At 37.1% G+C, this 18,726-nt stretch overlaps 1 protein-coding gene across 3 annotated transcripts in view; it reads left to right on the top strand.

Moving 5' to 3' along the window:
• Nucleotides 1–18,726, top strand: part of LOC125271747 (NACHT, LRR and PYD domains-containing protein 12-like) — a 1,137,836-nt gene that overhangs the window by 180,888 nt on the left and 938,222 nt on the right. The window lies entirely within an intron of this gene.

Below are 18,726 nucleotides of genomic sequence, written 5' to 3'. Positions count from 1 at the left end.
TTAAAACAGTAATATACTGTAGAAAACAATGCATTCTGGGTAATATTTGTCATTTTCGAGAAAGTAGCCTACAGGAATATTCTGTGAGTTAACATCGCAACAGTGTTGCCAGTATTTTACTGTAAAAAAGCCTGGCAAGGTCTAACAGTGACACAAAGGTCTAGTTTGGGTTGTTTCAGAGTGTTTGAGTCCATTTGATGGTCACAGATTCCTCTTGTTGGCTTTTAAGCTGAATGTTTGAATGTACAATAAACAATAGTAGCATGAGTCTGCAGAGAGTTTTTAAGTTGGACTGCAAGACTTTATTCTTGTTGAAGGCAAGTGTGAAATGAAATCACTTCCTGTTTAGGTTTAGCACTAATTATAAAAACACCACTCATTCTGAAGATCACATCTCTTCCGTGAAGACGTGGTGTCCAACATAAGAGCCAAATATGGAATTAGACCCTGTTTATCAAAACATTGGACAGAGAAATATTGAGGATTCATCTGGACCTCAAACACTGAATCACAGGCAAGATGAAGGAAAAGATGAAAAGCGCAGTAAGTAGAAAATTACTTTAAAGCAGAGATGTCGCAGATGGTGTTAAAGATGTCACTAATGTCTGAGGAAGTGCCATACAATTTCAAATAATTTTTCTAAGAACAATTTGTCAATGTTTCTGCCTTTATATTTAATGTATTAACACACACTATTAACACAAATACCTTTTCAGTATGTTCATCTTTAGATGTTTTACAGTACAGCAATGTTTGTCTTGTAAAAAAAATATACTGCACTGTTAGACCTTGTCGGGCTTTTTTACAGTATAATACTGGCAACACTGTTGCCAGTAATTTACTATTGGTTGCATAGCTATTTACTGTAATCTACAGTCTGTTACTGTAAAGATACCATGCACTAAATTAAAACTTGTTACCTCATTTCATTTGCAGAAACCAACTGCCTCAAATTGACAGACTGCCATATAAATTTACAAACAAATTTTTATTATATGTTAATAATTTGAGCATATTATTACTATGAACTTATTTCTTTACAGTTCACTAAAAACATTTTAAATAAAAAGATTTTCACTGCACCAGCAACTACACAGTCACCATGTGTTAAATAAAACAAGACATATCATCAATGTAAGCATAGGCTCTACTCTTCAGCACAATGGTGACCCACAAAACTCAATTGTAGAGTAAACTCCTGGCAACAGTAAAACTGTTTTTTAACTTGCAGTTTTTTACTGTTAAAATACATTTTGTCTTACACCTTTAACCCTTTCAACCCCACAGGAACATCCTCTAGTGTCCACACTACAGAGAAAAAGTAACATTAATGCTGTGTTGCAGTGAGATAATCAAGTTAATATTCAAGTGATGATTGACCATTAATGATGAATACATGCTGTTAACAAGCAGAATCACTGAAAAGAGCAGAAACTACACTCAAAAAAATGAACTTTCACTGTTGTTAGCTTCACTCAAACCACCCTTGTTCACATTACTTAAAAAACTCATGTAACTACATGAACGTAATTTAACTGCATTGTTTCTACTAAAATTGAGTATTGTCAGCTTTACTTAGTAAGTGTTTGTTCAGTCAACTTAACACTGCTGTGTGAAACGCACACATTATTGTTGACATAACTAATGCTGCGTTCACACCAAACGCGAATAGAGCGTCAAATTCGCGTCTACCGCGTCTAGTTTGCCGCTTGAACATTTTGAATGCATTCGCGCGTCTAGAGCGAAATAGACGCGCGTAAAAAACAAGCGTTTGAAGCGAAATTGACGCGCGTCCGAGGCGAAATCCGCTTCTTGTGGGAGGGGCAAGTGCTAGGCGGTTGTCTGTTTGCAAGATGGCTGATGTTGATCGTGCGTTCATCGAGAGAGCTACCGCTTTGTATTTGCTCTGGAGAGCAGAACAGCGGCGTAGGGGTCAGCGTCGCGGGAAGGCCGCGGGTCGATAAACGTGTACGTGACTCAAAAGTAAAATGTGTATTTACAACTTACCAGGTAGCCCAATCTCCTCACTGACACTCTTCCAAGCGAGGTCCTTTTTATTCCTGTCTGAAGTATGAACTTGTGTCATAAATCTCTGGGTGACTGCTCACTGATAATATCAGTCGTTCCTCCATTTTGAATGAGTGACTCCGGGCGGGCCTGCCGCCACAGCAGCAAGCAGGCTCCTGATTGGTTAACGCGGCGCGAATTTACGCCAAAGTTCAAATTTTTCAACTCGGGCGTCAGACGCGAATTCGCGTCAAACGCTAAATGCACAAAAAGCACCATTCGCGCGTAACGCGCGTATTGCGCGAAACGCTCAATTCGCGTCATTCGCGCGAACTAGACGCGCGAATGAGGCGAATTCGCGTCTTCCGCGCCGCGCTAAACGCCTCATTCGCGCCGCAAGACCTCCAGACGCGCGTAAACGCGTCTTTACATTGACTTAACATTGAAATCATTCGCGCCAGACGCTCTATTCGCGTTTGGTGTGAACACAGACTGTGCAGTGGATCCGTAGTTCCCAGCATGCTTTGCAAGGGACTGAATTAGGAGAGTAAATTTAGGGATTAAAGTATTATTTTATGTGTTTTTCAGTAAAGGGAAAGATGTTGTTAGTTTATGTTAGTGTTTAATGTTCAGTTATGTTGGACATTTAGAGTAGTTTCTGTAATGTTTTTTAATTTTGTGGTTACAGAAGAGTGTCGCCTGTGTTTAGGCTGTGCGCACTCATATGCGCATGTTTATAAGGTGAACTTCCTGCTCTCAATTCAATTGAGTTTGTTCGATTAGTTACTTTTTGAGTGCATTTTGGGGTGAGAGGCTGTGTTCTAGTGCTGGGAAGTTCGGTTCTTTTCCGCGAAACGGTTCTTTCGGACAGTTCGATTCAATAAACCGGTTCTTTTACGCTCCAACGTAATGGCGTCACCCCCGATGATGTTGTCTATCGCGGGACGGGATGAAAAAACTTAACACATTCAAATATATAAAGTCAGTAATCATAACATCAGTCAACTAAAACATTATAATCTGAGGCATTTCTTACAATTTAGTTTTGCATCTAAAGCATCCGAACACATGACATATACAGGCAGTGATGTGCAAACAAAGTTTTACGTAAAGTGAATAAATTAGTCTTCATCAGAGCAGAAACCATGATCCTCTTACATTACGATTTATTTGTAATTAAATAAACTTACGTTTCACCAGATTGGCCTCTCATTCGAGTCCTCTCATAGCATCAGTTGTCCTAGTTAACCGGTGCTGTGATGTTACTGCTCTGTAGCTTCAGATCACATGCTGACTCGCGCATGCGCAGTATCATCAGCTCACCGGTTCTCAAATCGGACATGTCCGAAACAAGCGGTTCTCGGTTGTGTACGGATGATCCAAAAACCGTTGCAACCGGTTCTACTCGAGAATGAGATTGAGATTCGAGAACCGAGAACGATTCAAAAGGAGTCGCTTGATTGCTCTCGCTGTAGTTTGATTACGTCATTTTTTATCATTATATCACCTTGTTTAGAAATTAAATAAGCTGTCCATGGATTATTTATGAAACAAATAAATGTTTCCAATCTTTAAAAAAAATTAACTTGAAAGCACAACTGCACAACTTTCACTATATTGCTTTTTAAATAACATTAATATAGAAAAATAAATTTGTAGAACTATTCTGAACATTAGTTTGATCTGTGTACAAAATATTATGTTCATGTTGGCATGCAGTTTATTATGTACAGTATTATGTACAGTATTTTATGCTATTAATCTGCTATTGTGTATTTGGAAAAGCACAATAAACTTGTTGTATTTTGAATTAAGTCATAAACATATTTTCAGTATGTTTTATATTATCACACTGTCCAATGTTCAACAAAACTTGACTAACGTGCTTTTCATTCTTTTGAACAATTACAGCCATGCGCAGTATCATCAGCTCATCGGTTCTCAAATCGGACATGTCCGAAAGAAGCGGTTCTCGGTTGTGTACTGATGATCCGAAAACCGTTGCAACCGGTTCTTGACTCGAGAACGAGAACGGTGACAGGCGTATGTTCGTTCGTGTACGCCGCGCATGCGCACTCATATCAGCTGCTCCGCTGCTCGTGCCCATCATCATCAGTTCTCTCTTCACAGCAGGTTAAGTCAGTATACTGTTGGAGTAACTCCGGGATGTTGGTTTATTTCAAGAGGTAGTGTCAGGCACGTCAAAAAGTGAGTAACTTTAGTAATTTGTGGATTCGTGTTTGCTAACTGGAGATGCGAACTGTTTGGAACGATTCAGACCGATTTGGTGAACTGGTTCGACCGGTTCACTGAAAAGAACCGGTTAAAAAGAACGATTCGTTCGCGAACCGGACATCACTACTGCATTCTGATATGTTGTATCTTTTTTATTTAAATGATTATTCAAAAAAAAATGTGTTCACCTTACGTAATCAACATAACATTAAGTAAACTGTACATATAAATATTATGTAACAGTGACATTCAAATGATTTGTATTTACTCAAAGAAATTTTGTCAGCTTTACTTGAATTTCTTTTGTTCATTCAACTAAATAGTTTTTTGTACAAATTACTCAATATTGTTGTGTGGAACCACTTGACACTTATTTTTTAAGTAAATCCAACAATTCATTTTTTTGAGTGTACAACTACGAGCAGAACTACAACTGTCTTCCAGCCATTACACATTATTACTGACCAGATTAACTTTATTTCTACAGAAGATCTTATTGAGAATTAACAGAAGTTTAGATGTTGATGTTTTATTAAAAATGTTTAGTTTGATGTTACCATTGAGGAGATCAGCGTTTGCTTTAGTTGAGCCCTTGACCCATGACTTTTTTATTTTTTCTCTCACTGCTTAAACTATTATTTTACATTATCGCCACTGTGAAACTACAGCAAGCGTTCCAACGACAATCAGCTAAAAAGAGTTTTTTTTTCAAACACCATGAACAAAAAACAGCAGCAACATTATTTAGACACACACAGATCTCAAAAATCAGCACATCAATCTCAACAATGGTGGCAATAAAAAAAGGACCATTCAGCTGCATAATGTATTCATGCTGCAGTGCATGCTGGGAGTTTTGTATAATGCTGGCACCCAGCATGCATTGCAACATTAAATTTTGGATGTCACCATTGTTGAGGTTCATATTCTGATTAGTTGATGTCTCTGCTGTCCGAGTTATGCAGGAGCTCAAAATATTATGCGTTATAGGACTCATATATTCTTCTAAATAACTGATCACTAAAGCGTTGCTGGTTCTTATGCTGTTGAATCACAGATATAATATAATCAATAAAAATAAAATACCCTTTAAATCAAAGACTAAACACTTAAAGAGATCAATGAGTTAAACAAATCCAAGATGATTACAGCATCAGTAACAGCCAAAAAACCTGATCAACTTCATGTTGGCTTTTTCCTGCCATATCAAACGTGTTTTATAAACATTCAGTTACAGCAGCCAAAGAAAGTTAATGTAAAAGAGTCAAGAGCCCAATTAAAGCAAATCACGATGGTGACTACAAACTTCAATAAATTTTTATTTTCAATAAAACATCAACATCCATATCTGTTAATTCTCAACAAGAACTTCTGTACATGTATGAAAGAAATAATGTCAAACAGGTTTGTAAACTGGTTTGACACTCAGTGTGGCTGAAGTCAGTTGTAGTTGAGTTTCTGCTCATCTCTTTTTTCTGGTCTTGTTTCTCTGTCCTTCAGTGATTCTGATTATCAGGTGTTCATCAGTGTCTGAATTCACTCACTTCTTTTCATTCACTCTGTCAAGTGGACTATATTAGTGAACTAATGTAGGGAATAGTGAATGAGGGTATAGGTGTGATTTAGAACACAGCCTCTGAGTGTCGACTTTGAGCGATGTTAACACAGTATATTCCTGTAGGCTACTTTCTTGAAAAAAACAAATATTACCCAGAATGCATTGTTTTCTACAGTATATAACTGTTTTAATGGAAAATGGTTTGTTACTGTCAGAATGTGGCCGTTTTTCTACAGCAAGGTCTAACAGTGTGTAAAAGCTCTTATTACAGCATTATCTAAAGACAAAGGTAGATTAAAAGGTTAATTTGAATATTTTTTTGTAATAGGACATCAACTGATATCTGTGTGCTTTCTCTCTGTTTGTCAGGAGGAAGTAGATGTTTGGTGTTGATGACAGTGTGTCTCGGGCTCATTTGTGTTCTTCTGCTGGTCATCATCATACTGCAGCACATCTTCATCACAGCAAAGAGAGAATCTCTGTTAAATAGTTACAAGATCACAGCTGAAGAGTTCAATCAGACCATCAACAACTTACAGGACAATTACACTGATCTAACACAGAAGAAAATGAAGTTAGAAAGCAAAGTCACTGAACTGACAAGAGAAGCATCTAAACGAGGTTAGTACACAACTGTTTTTTCTAAGTAATTAATATTTTTCTAGGACTCTTTATCTTTACTGTATATGTACACAGTTTTGAAAAGTGGTTATGTATGAAAATCTGTGTGGTCCAGGTTATTTTTTTATATCCTGTGAGTCGAAGAGCTGGTCTGAGAGCAGGCAGTACTGCAGGAATCGAGGAGCTGATCTGGTCATTATCAACACTGAAGAGAAGCAGGTGAGTTTGTGCAGTCAAAAAAATATTTCAGTCTAAACTTAAGTTTTATGTATACATTCAAATTTTCCATCCATTTGGATTTACATAGTTTTTACATAAACAAACTAATAAAGTTAATGTGATTCATATTTGTAAGTCATATGTAAATGAAATAGGTAAGATTTATCTAATAGTATGTGGAAAAATGCCCAGGTTATAAAACACTGTTTAGTGTTCATGTGTGTGTGTACTACTGAGTTAAAGAACCATTGAAGCAGTGTCAGAGTTAATGAGATAATTAAGTGATGATTGAACATTAATGATGAACACTTGCTGTTAACAAGAAGAATCTGAAGAAAAGAGAAACAGCTGACTTCAGTCACAGCCTTCAATGAAATCAACTAAAGATAAAAGACATTAAATCTCACAAGATCTGATTAAACAACTCTACAAACTCTACAAAATGTTACCAGCGTCACTCATTACTAACTAGATTGACTTTATTTCTGTCATAGAAGTTCTTATGAGAATTAACAGAGGTGTAGATGTTGATGATTTATTGAGATTCATTTGACGTTACCATTTTTAAGGTCAGTGTTGGCTTTAAAGGTGCTACAGAGGAGCTTTTCGTTGACTGAGAAACTAAAGACTGTTAGTGAGTTTTTGAAATGAGCGCATGCATAAAAACAACCCCCTTCCTTCACAGCTCATTTCAAGGGAACGCCTCCCAAAACTCGTGCACGAGTATTGGAACATGAGTGTTTACCACCGGCTTTCGCTGTGTCATGTTTTCTGGATTCATTATGTCGGACTCACCGCAGGTAACTCATAATCTGCAGTTGTTACTCCTGTCTCCTGACAAAGACATTGCATGCGGTGCCTGTAGAGTGTGGAAAGTTACTGGAGAGCGCAGCCGCGCACGTCTCTCACAAGGAACGTCACGGCAGTGATTGACAAGCCAGAGGGCCAATCGTTTACGAGATCATCGCGATTGGCTGATGTTTTTAAGGCACTACCTCGTGCACAGATGATGTATATTAAAGGTCCCATTTTTCGTGGTTTTTTGAAGCTTTGATTGTGTTTATAGTGTGCAATATAACATGTGTTCATGTTTCGCGTGTAAAAAAACACAGTATTTTTCACATAATTTACTTATCTGTATACCGCTGTTTCCACTGTCATAAAAACGGGCTGATGACTTCCTTGTTCTATGAAGTCCCTCCTTCAGAAATACGTAACGAGTTCTGATTGTGCCAGCGGTTCCTGTGTTGTGATTCGACAGCAGTTTAGCGCATCTTGCCCGGAAAGGTCACGCCTCTTACCATAACGTGGAGATGCACGCGCTCAGTGTTATTGTAAACATGTCTTTAATTTTACCCTATCAATTTGAGCCGGAATCAGACCCGGTGATTGGACTGCGGGATGAAAATAACAGCGTTTCGACGACATGGCGACAAACACACTCTACAAACGCAACTCTTGTGTATTCCTGTGGGCGGAGGTTAGTCAAAAAACTGTTTTAGTGACGTCATTAAAGAAGGAAGTAGAGGGATGTAGTCCAAACTGGCCGTTCGATGTAGGCGACTTCTGTTAAATAAAATATCTCGCTTGGCATTGAACTTTGAGCTTTAAAATTTTACAGATTTTATTTATACTCTAACAACAACATTACACACTAACTAAAGTTTGAAACATGGGATCACGAAGAACGGGACCTTTAATATTATTCCTTTCAGTGCACCTAATAAATAGTCCTTTATCAGTTAGTAAAGACAGTTTCAAGTAATATTGCAAAAATGTATAAAACAAAACATCCTCTGTAGCACCTTTAATTGGGTTCTTGATTTTATTGCATTAAGAGTTCTCTGGCTGCTGTAACCGAGTGTTTATGAAACACCTTTGTTATGGCATAAATGTCAAGAGAATGTGTGATCTGGTGCTGATATTAAGTGTTGATGTTAGGTGTTGATGATGAGAATCATCATTTAGTGACCTGGGGCCGTATTCACAAAACATTTTATCTTACCACTAAGAGTTCTCCTAAATAGCAGTAAAAGTTCTTAGCTAAGAGTTTTCTCTTAAAACCTATTCACAAAGCTGCTGAGACAAACTTTTACTAAGGAATAGACAGAAGTCTTAAGCTAAGAGTAAGGGCGGGGTTGACCTTGTTGCTATGGAGTAAACACACAGTGATTGGCTGATGGGGGAGGAGTCAGTGATTTAATCACAGAAATATTGTAGAATGAGGTGTCATGTTTCCATATTAAAATAAAGGTTTAAAAATACAAATGTTGCCATATTCAAAATAAAATGTTGCCATATTGTTGCCATAAAGGTTTTAAAATATAGGCTAAGTGTCACTAATTAAACTAGTATATATAGTTAATATATATATATATATATATATATATATATATATATATATATGTGTATGTATGTGTGTGTGTTTTTTTTTTTTTTTTACTCTATTCGATCATTTGTAAGTGTGAACTAATGAAAACCACTGGCACAGGTAATCAGACAATCTTTATTTATTTGTTAAAGATTTTTTTTGGCGTCTCATCGTAGATTCAAATCTATAAATCAAAATGTATTGCATTTGGGAAGAAAAGGTTCAGCACCTAAGGCTCTGTTGCTATTGCCTCAATGGTGTTCAGTGTCTTTGGGTGGATTAGGACTGTTTGTGATTTGGTCTTCCCCACGTAGAAGGCAACGTTCTCAGGACCTTACGCAATGTTCCCTAAAAGTTCTCAAAAGGTGATGAAATTTCTGAACCTTTACAGAACATTCGGGACGTTCCTAAAACATCCTCTTTTGGTAATGAAAGTGCTGCAGTTCAAGGTTCCTTATATGACTTTAGGGGGACGTTCCATTTTGGTTATTTTATGGTCAAAAAAAGAACATTACAAAGAGGACATTTGGGACATTAACAGAACGTTCCACACGGTCCTCTGTTGATCATTTAATAACGTTCCCGATATGAGTTTAGGGGAACGTTCCATTTTGGTTATTTTATGGTCACGCGAGAACGTTACAAAGAGGACATTTGGGAAGTTATCAGAACGTCCTATAGTAATAGTCCCCTCAACATTCCCAGAACGTCCTGAATGTTCCCTGAAGGTCCACCAAATAACGTTCCCCAAACCTTAAAAGAACTCTACATTGTGACCGTCTCTGAACATTCTGGGAACGTTACTACCAGAGGTGGGTAATCCAGGGGTCAGAGAGTAAAAGTCCTGCCATATTTTTATTCCACCCACTGAAGCATTAATGAGATAAATAAGTGATTAATTGAGTGATGATTGAGCATTATTGAAGACACCTGATGATAACAAGCAGAATCACCAAAGGAGAAGATCTCTTGACTTTTTAATATTAGATTTTGTTTAGGCAATTTTAACTGCATTAAAACCAACCAGACAAGCAAAGTTTAAAGATGATGGTGTTGGTTATGTTTTCACATGATCATTATTTGTCCTGAATCACTGAACTCATTTAGAGCCCAATCTCTGAGTTAGATTTACATTATTCATTACAGCAGCACTGTGATTATACAGCAGAAGATCAGCTTTTACATTACAGAACTTTTTTTTTTTAAAAGTTGTCCTTACCACAAAAAAAAAAGTTATTAAGAAAATTATTGATAAAGCTGATCTTCTTCTGTAGAATCACAGTGCTGCTGTAATCAATAATGTCAGTCTAACTCAAATATTGGGCTCTAAATGAGTTCAGATCAAATAATGATTATGTGAAAACATAATCTTCTAACTTTGCTTGTCTGGTTGGCTTTAATGCAGTTAAAACTGCCCAAGCAAAATCTAATATTAAAAAGTCAAGGGTCAAGAGCTCAACTAAAACAAACCCTGACCTCGATGATGGTAACCTAAAAATTGTGATTTTCTCCTTCGGTGATTCTGCTTGTTATCATCAGGTGTCTTCAATAATGGTCAATCATCACTCAATTAATCACTTATTTATCTCATTAATGCTTCAGTGGGTGGAATAAAAATATGGCAGGACTTTTACTCTCTGACCCCTGGATTACCCACCTCTGGTTACTACCCACTGAGCAAATTACGTCCAGAAGACGTCTTTTTGAGGTCTTGTCTCAGGTTGAAAAGACGTCCACTGAGGGGCCAGAATGAAAGTTTTTATGACGTCTTTTTTTGACGTCTTCTGGACATCCGATATAGACGAACACGCAGAATCACCAAAGGAGAAAAATCACAATTTTTAAGCCACCATCGTAGAGATGAGTGTTTGCTTTAGTTGGGCTCTTGACCCTTGACTTATTAATATTCGTGTTTGTTTGGGCTGCTGTAACTGAGTCATAACAGCCAGACAAGCAAAAAGAAATGATCAGGTGTTGGTTATGTTTTCACATAATCATTATTTGACCTGAATCACTGAACTCATCTAGAGCCCAATCTCTGCGTTAGATTTACATTATTGATTACAGCAGCACTGTGATTCTACAGCACAATATCAGCTTTATCAATATAATATAAAGGATTTCAAATGATAAAAGAATCTTTCTCTTAGGCACACACAGACATCAAGAATCAGCCTGTGAATCTCAACAACAGTGACAAGCAACATATTCTGATCAACAGATCAACTCTGAACATTAGAAAACAAGCTACTAAAAAGTCACATAAACAGAACAAAATAAAATATGAGAATAAAGGAAATTACTAAGACAATTCAGCTCATAATTTATTCATGCAGCAATGCATGATGGGAGCCATGGATGAATTTTGATTGGTGGCTCCCAGAATGCACTGCAACATGCTTTTTGATGGTCACCACTGTTGAGATTCACAGGCTGATTCTTGATGTCTGTGTGTGCCTAAAACATTTTTTTTCAACACACCTTTTCTGAAATCATTTGAATCATATTGTAAAAGGTGATCTTCTGTAGAAGCACAGTGCTGCTGTAATCAATAATGTAAATCTAACTCAGAGATTGGGCTCTTCATGAGTTCAGTGATTCAGGTCAAATAATGGTTATGTGAGTCCATAACAACACCTGATCATTTCTCTTTACTTGCCTGGCTGCTATGACTCAGTTAACTGCCCAAACAAACTCCAATATTAATAAGGCAAGGGTCAAGAGCCCAACTAAAGCAAACACTCATCTCCACAATGGTGGCTTAAAAATTTTGATTTTTCTCCTTTGGTGATTCTGCGTGTTTGTCTATATCGGATGTCCAGAAGACGTCAAAAAAAGACGTCATAAAAACTTTCATTCTGGCCCCTCAGTGGACGTCTTTTCAACCTGAGACAAGACCTCAAAAAGACGTCTTCTGGACGTAATTTGCTCAGTGGGTAGGTGACAGGTTGTCCTGCTAAAAATTTTACGTTCCCAGAACATTCTCAGAACGTCCACTGGTATTAAGAACGTTGTCTAGTAACGTTCCCAGAATGTTTAGAGACGGTCACGATGTGGAGTTCTTTTAAGGTTTGGGGAACGTTATTTGGTGGACCTTCAGGGAACATTCAGGACGTTCTGGGAATGTTTAGGGGACTATTACTATAGGACGTTCTGTTCCCAAATGTCCTCTTTGTAACGTTCTTGCGCGACCATAAAATAACCAAAATAGAACGTTCCCCTAAACTCATATCGGGAACGTTATTAAATGATCAACAGAAGACCATGTAGCAACGTTCAGTTTAATGTCCTAAATATCCTCATTGTAACGTTCTTATGTGACCATAAAATAAACCAAATTGGAACGTCCTCCTAAAATCATGTAATGAACCTTGAACTGCAGCTCTTTCATAACCAAAAGAGGACGTTTTATGTCCCAAATGTTCTGTAAAATATCATAATTTTCGTCACTTTTAGACAAAGTTGCACAAGAACTTCGCCTTCTGCGTGTGTGTTTTGTGGAAAATAATAAAGTTTGAAGTCACCGTTATAGAGGAGAGCGTTTGCTTTAGATGGGCTCTTGATTTTTGCTATTTAATTATTAGATTTTCTTTGGCTGCTTTAACTTTGGTCAGATGAATTTGGTTGTTTAGTGCTGATGATTCACTATGAGTGTGTTAAATGTCAGTTTTGCATCAACTTTTTTTTTCCTCCTTTTTTTATTAGTTTTTTTTTTTTATTAACATTTTATACAGAGTTTTGAGCAGTGTCTTTCAGACTCACACAGACATCATGAATCAGCATATGATCCTCAACAATGGTGACACTAAAAAAATCTTTTTTTTGTGACTTTAGTAGCTTGTTTTGTGATGTTCAGAGTTAATCTGTTTATCTGAAAATTTTGTCACCATTGTTGAGGATCATACGCAGAATCTTGATGTCTGTGTGAATCTACGTGATGCAGTCTGCATAATTTCTGCATAAGGATAAAAATTATCAAAGAAGGACAGGATCTTATTCATTATCATATGTCTACATAAAAGAAAACACAATATTCAAAGATCAGGGAATAAGGTCACTGTATGACAATCAAATAAACAACAATGATTAAGCATCCAAACCCAATTGATCATATTTATTTTCTCACAATTTTTTATAGCAACAAATGCTTTAGAAAAACAGTTACAACAATTGGAGAAAAAATAAAGTCAAATTGTCAAGGGTCAGGAGCCCAACTAAAGCAAGCGCTTACCTCCGTAACGGTGATATCTATAAATTTTGATAAAACATCAACACCTCATTAAGAAGATTTGTATGAAAGAAACAAAGTCAGAGTGGTTTGTAATAAGTGAAGATGCAGATATCTAGAGAGATCTGGGGCCGTATTCACAAAACATCTTAAGGGTAAAAGTAGCTCCTAAATTGCCGATTTAGGAGAAACTCTTAAAAATAATGGGCGTGTCAGTCTTAATTTTAGGACTCCTAAATTTTTGCTCTAAGAGTATTTCACAAAGCATTTTAGCACTAAAACTAGCTCCTAAATCTGTGAAACATTAGGAGTAGTCAAGAGGACTCCTAAGTCACTAAGACCAAATCACAAACAGTCCTAATCCACCCAAAGACACTGTACACCATTGAGACAACAGCGACAGAGCCTTAGGTGCTGAACCTTTTCTTCATAAATGCAATAAAAAAAATTTGATTTATAGATTTGAATCTATGATGAGACGCCAAAAATTAATCTTTAACAAATAAATAAATATTGTCTGATTAGAAAGACCGTTTGAATGTGTTTCTCCCAAACTTTGTTTATAAAACATAATTTGTCGGTTGAATTCTGCATTCTCTTGAGATGAAGACATCCAAGAGGTGGACAATTAACTGTATAGAGTCTGGGAACGTGACGTCAGCAGCGCATTGCATTCTGGGACATTAGGTCACGGACAGTACAGTAGAGACTGGAAAATAGTGGAGGAAGATGTTAAAATTTATATTATACAGTTAAAAACATTTTAGAATGGTGAACGCTGGCTGTGTTATGAACTATCTGCATACTGACCAGCGTGGAAAACGAATGTGAAATGGAGCGCCATTTTGTCCCATTTTCGGGACATTATAAAAAGCTTAACGTGGCATAATGTAAGTAAACATCATACTAATAGCCCAGAATTTGAACGCAACGCGTTTAATTTCGCGTTAAACGTTTTCCTCCCATAGAAACTATATGTAACAGTTACAGCAAAGCAGATATGAGCCTAGAATATGAACAGAACCCGTCTTACACGTTAAGTCACTGTCCATTAAGCGTTTTCTTTATGGGAGGAAAATGCTTGTGATAAATGTGTTGCGTTCATATTCTGGGCTCATCTGCTTTTCTGTAGTAAACACCAAACTAATAAAGCATTAGCATTTAGTAAATTAAGCCACGTTAAGCTTTTTCACGTTAAGCATGTTATAATGTCCCTCATTTTCTGCCTTCCGGCTTAGAAACACAATGGTGAAAGTGAAACTCAAAATAATTTTGACCAAAATTTGGCTTTGTCATTTGTATTTATTACAGATTAATAACTTCTGATCCGTTTGAATATGTACGTGCTCACGCCATGAATAATGTACGAAAACGCGTTTAGAAATGTCATTTGTGATATAGCTCGTTGCGATCACTCTCCGTGTTGATAAAGCAACACCTCTGATTCATTGTTCAGCTTGTCTCGGTAAGAAATCATGTATTTATTCCATTTAGGTCCACTAAAACTTACTTGGTATAGCGATTCCACAATAAATTTCAGAGCTGCATTACAGAGGATCATGCTGTTATGTTATCCCATAATGCTTTAACATGAAGAAATCAGGGCGATATGATGATATGCTGGCTGAGTTCAATCTATATTGTGTTTATTTTTTTTTTATCTGGCAGATATATCGGTGCCATTTAGTTATTAAAAACCGAAATAGAGAAATCTCTTTTGTCCTGTGTGTGTTCCGATAGAAGGCGTCAGTATGATTTCTATGCGTGTGTATATCGTGTCCTGGCCACATGACTGAGCGATCGAATGAACACAAGAGATTCAAATATTAGTCCATTTATTCTCAGCAAGTACAAGCAGCTCTTTAAAAAATTAACGTAAATAAAGTCGTTTTTTCATCTGGTGATTTGTATTTATTGTCATTGTACGCTCCTGAGCGTGACCTAAAACATGGCGGCGACTACCCAGAATGCAACGCGCAGTGACGTAGTTTGCCAAGCTCTATAGTTTAATTAGTGACACTTAGCCTACATTTTAAAACCTTTATGGCAACAATATGTCAACATTTTATTTTGACTGTGGGAACATTTTTATTAAAAAAACATTTATATGAATATGGCAACATTTGTATTTTAAAACCTTTATTTTAATATGGAAACATGACACCTCATTCTACAATATTTCTGTGATTAAATCACTGACTCCTCCCTCATCAGCCAATCACTGTGTGTTTACTCCATAGCAATGAGGTCAACCCCGCCCTTACTCTTAGCTTAAGACTTCAGTCTATTCCTTAGTAAAAGTTGGTCTCAGCAGCTTTGTGAATAGGTTTTAAGAGAAAACTCTTAGCTAAGAACTTTTACTGCTATTTAGGAGAACTCTTAGTGGTAAGATAAAATGTTTTGTGAATACGGCCCCTGTTATTGTTTAATGTTGTTTGTGTTATCTGTTTTTTATGTGTCACCATTGTGCTGAAGGGTAGCTCCTGTGCTTCAGTCAGTGATGATCCAGAAACACTGATGTTCTGCTGCATGTTGCTTTATTTAAAGACAGTAAGGGTCCGTTCACACAGAACGCGTTTTTCTATTCCAATGCGCTACTTTCCCATTGTTTTTCTATGTAAACACGCGCTTGACGGACGTGCATGACCGTTACGCTCGCGTCTCGCGTCTTTTGCAGCGCCTCACACACGAGCGCCGCTTTTTTAAGACGCCGTGTCAAGTTAAAAGAATTTCAACTTTTACACGCAGCGCAGCTCATCAATGTCAGTTCCAAAACAGTGGACCAATCAGAAGAACTCGGAGGCGGGGCAAGCGTTGCGAGTTGGCATGACAACTGTTTTATATAATGGCAACATGGCGGCGGAGGCGCTCATTATTATCTTATTTTCTTTTTTTCCATGTCAAAACTTGTATCTGTAAATTCTGCAGTTTGCCTATTTCTATTATTTCCGTTATTGTAGTTATTGCATCACGTCTCAAAGGCGCGTCTCGAGACTCTCGCGTTCTATGCTGCGCTTTTTTTAAAACCACTCCTGAGCGCTGCGTCTCGCGTTTTTAGACGCAAAGACGCGTTCTGTGTGAACGGCCCCCTGTGTAGTTGCTGGTGCAGTAATACAGCAGTTACATTAGCTCATGTGTGTGTTTTTGTCAGCTAATGACTTAATGCAAAAGATTTGCAATTTAAAGAAAAGGTTTCATAATATTAATCCAGGAAATACCTGTAAAGAGCTTTAAGTGAAAATAGTTTTTGTTTGAACAGCCACTTTTATTAGCCAAGTTTTTGACAAGGACAGCGGGGATGTTCTGAGAACATTTCCAAATAAAGTATGGTTCCCTAAACGTTCAGAGAATGTCTTGAATGTTCCCTGAAGGTCCACCAAATAATGTTCCCCAAACCTTAAAAGAACTCCACATCGTGACCGTCTGTGAACATAATGGGAACGTTACTCAACACCAGTGGGGACGTTCTGAGAATGTTCTGGGAACGTAAAATTTCTAGCGGGGTAGTGACTTAGGAGTCCTCTTGACTACTCCTAATGTTTCACAGATTTAGGAGCTAGTTTTAGCGCTAAAATGCTTTGTGAAATACTCTTAGAGCAAAAATTTAGGACTCCTAAAATTAGGACTGACACGCCCATTATTTTTAAGAGTTTCTCCAAAACCGACAAGTTAGGAGCTACTTTTAGCCTTAAGATGTTTTGTGAATATGGCCCCAGATATCCATACAACAATAAATTTTGGGGGCCATGAAAGTCTTGTGAAAATGATAAAAAAGGGTGGCGGTGGCTGGCAACATTTTTTTTTTAGCACTCATGGGGAAAGAGTTAATGAAAATATTAAAATCAGAAATGTCAGAATTAGAATGTATAGTATGTGCATAAAAATGTTTGTCAAAATATAATTTACATGTTGAACAATGTTCACTAACCCAGACAAACTGGATTGGCATTTATTCTCTTTAGCATGCAGTGTGAAGTATTTCCCTCAATTCCCTGATCATTCTGATTCAATTTCAGTGAGTGAGAAACAAATTTATACTCGCATGCATTATGTATTATGCACATTATTGTTTCTGACAGACAGGATGTTGAAGCCACCAGAGCTGGGAAGTAACGGATTACATGTAATCTGGATTACGTAATCGGATTTTATGTATTACATTATGACATATTGTTCACACAATGGCAGTAAGTTGTTCACAATTCATTGATTCTCCTGTTTTTTTTTCTTTTTTTTTTTTTTAACATTTATGTTTTCACTTTATAAAGAATCAGTTGAGGTTCTTGTTGGTGAATAGAATATATTTTTTGGAATATATTTTTTCTTTGTATCTGTCAAAATAGTTCAAGATTATCCTACGATATATGTGACATCAAATAAGGGTTAGCACAAAAATGTAATCTAAATGTAATCCAAAAGTAGTCAGATTACATTACCAAAAATGTCTAATCTAAGAAATTATATAACTAATTGCAAATTTTGTCATGTAATTTGTAATCAGTAACTGATTACAATTCATAAGTAATCTACCCAGCTCTGTAAGCCACTCAGGCCGTAATTTTCTCCCTCTTCTCGGAAAGTGATAACGCATTCAAATCATCCAGCGTGCCTGAAAAGACTGAAAAGTGAAGCTAAAGCGTCTCGATCTCCCCCAGGTGGCTGGATGCAGTATAGGTCATAAATCCCGCCCTTTCCATCTATTGTATGCGACATTACTTTTGGACATCAGTAGTATCAGAAATTTAGGAGATGCATGAACAAAATCTGATGATCATTTTCTCCAGTATAATTTGACATGCTGAGTATCTCAAGCTTCAATGGAATGCAAAAGATCACATGATCAGTCTCTTAAAAATAATGCATTATCTTAATGTTTCAATTTAACATCATAACATTGTTTTAAACATTTTCAACATTCTAAAACTTAATTTCCAAGAGGACATAATTACTGATTTCCAGCATGCTCTTCTGGACCTCACATGTGTGTGGTTAATGTCAACACCTCAACTGGTTTTCTACTAAGAGTTTCTTCACCCAACCAGCTACTTGCACATATGCCATAAACTGTCAGGCATTCACAGCACAGTCCAAATCCTCTCGCCACCTCTGAGACCAGCAGGGGTTCAGTCTGGACCTGCTGACGGACAGCACACAGTCAGCTCGGTCTAAATCATGTCCTGATGTAATGTACATCTTTGTTTTCAATAGGCTGTTAAACAGCATGATCAGAAGTGCTGACGTGTCGTTGTGATCTGTTTAACGGCACTATATATAGACATTGCTAAAAGTCTAATCTCACCGACAGCTGCATGTGTGTGAGACGCAGTGGACAGAAAACTAATGTGTGTCCCTGACAGCAACATAATGTCGGCCCAGATCTGGCCCACAACTAGTCCGCGTGTAATCCACATGTACCAGATATACAAAAAAAAACATTTTTACATTTAGAAAGAAAGGGGTATATATATAACACAAACTAATATTGTT

This window comes from Megalobrama amblycephala, linkage group LG7 (genome assembly GCF_018812025.1).
Source record: "Megalobrama amblycephala isolate DHTTF-2021 linkage group LG7, ASM1881202v1, whole genome shotgun sequence".
In the NCBI taxonomy this organism is placed as follows: Eukaryota; Metazoa; Chordata; class Actinopteri; order Cypriniformes; family Xenocyprididae; genus Megalobrama; species Megalobrama amblycephala.
This window is presented reverse-complemented; position numbering and strand designations above follow the sequence as displayed.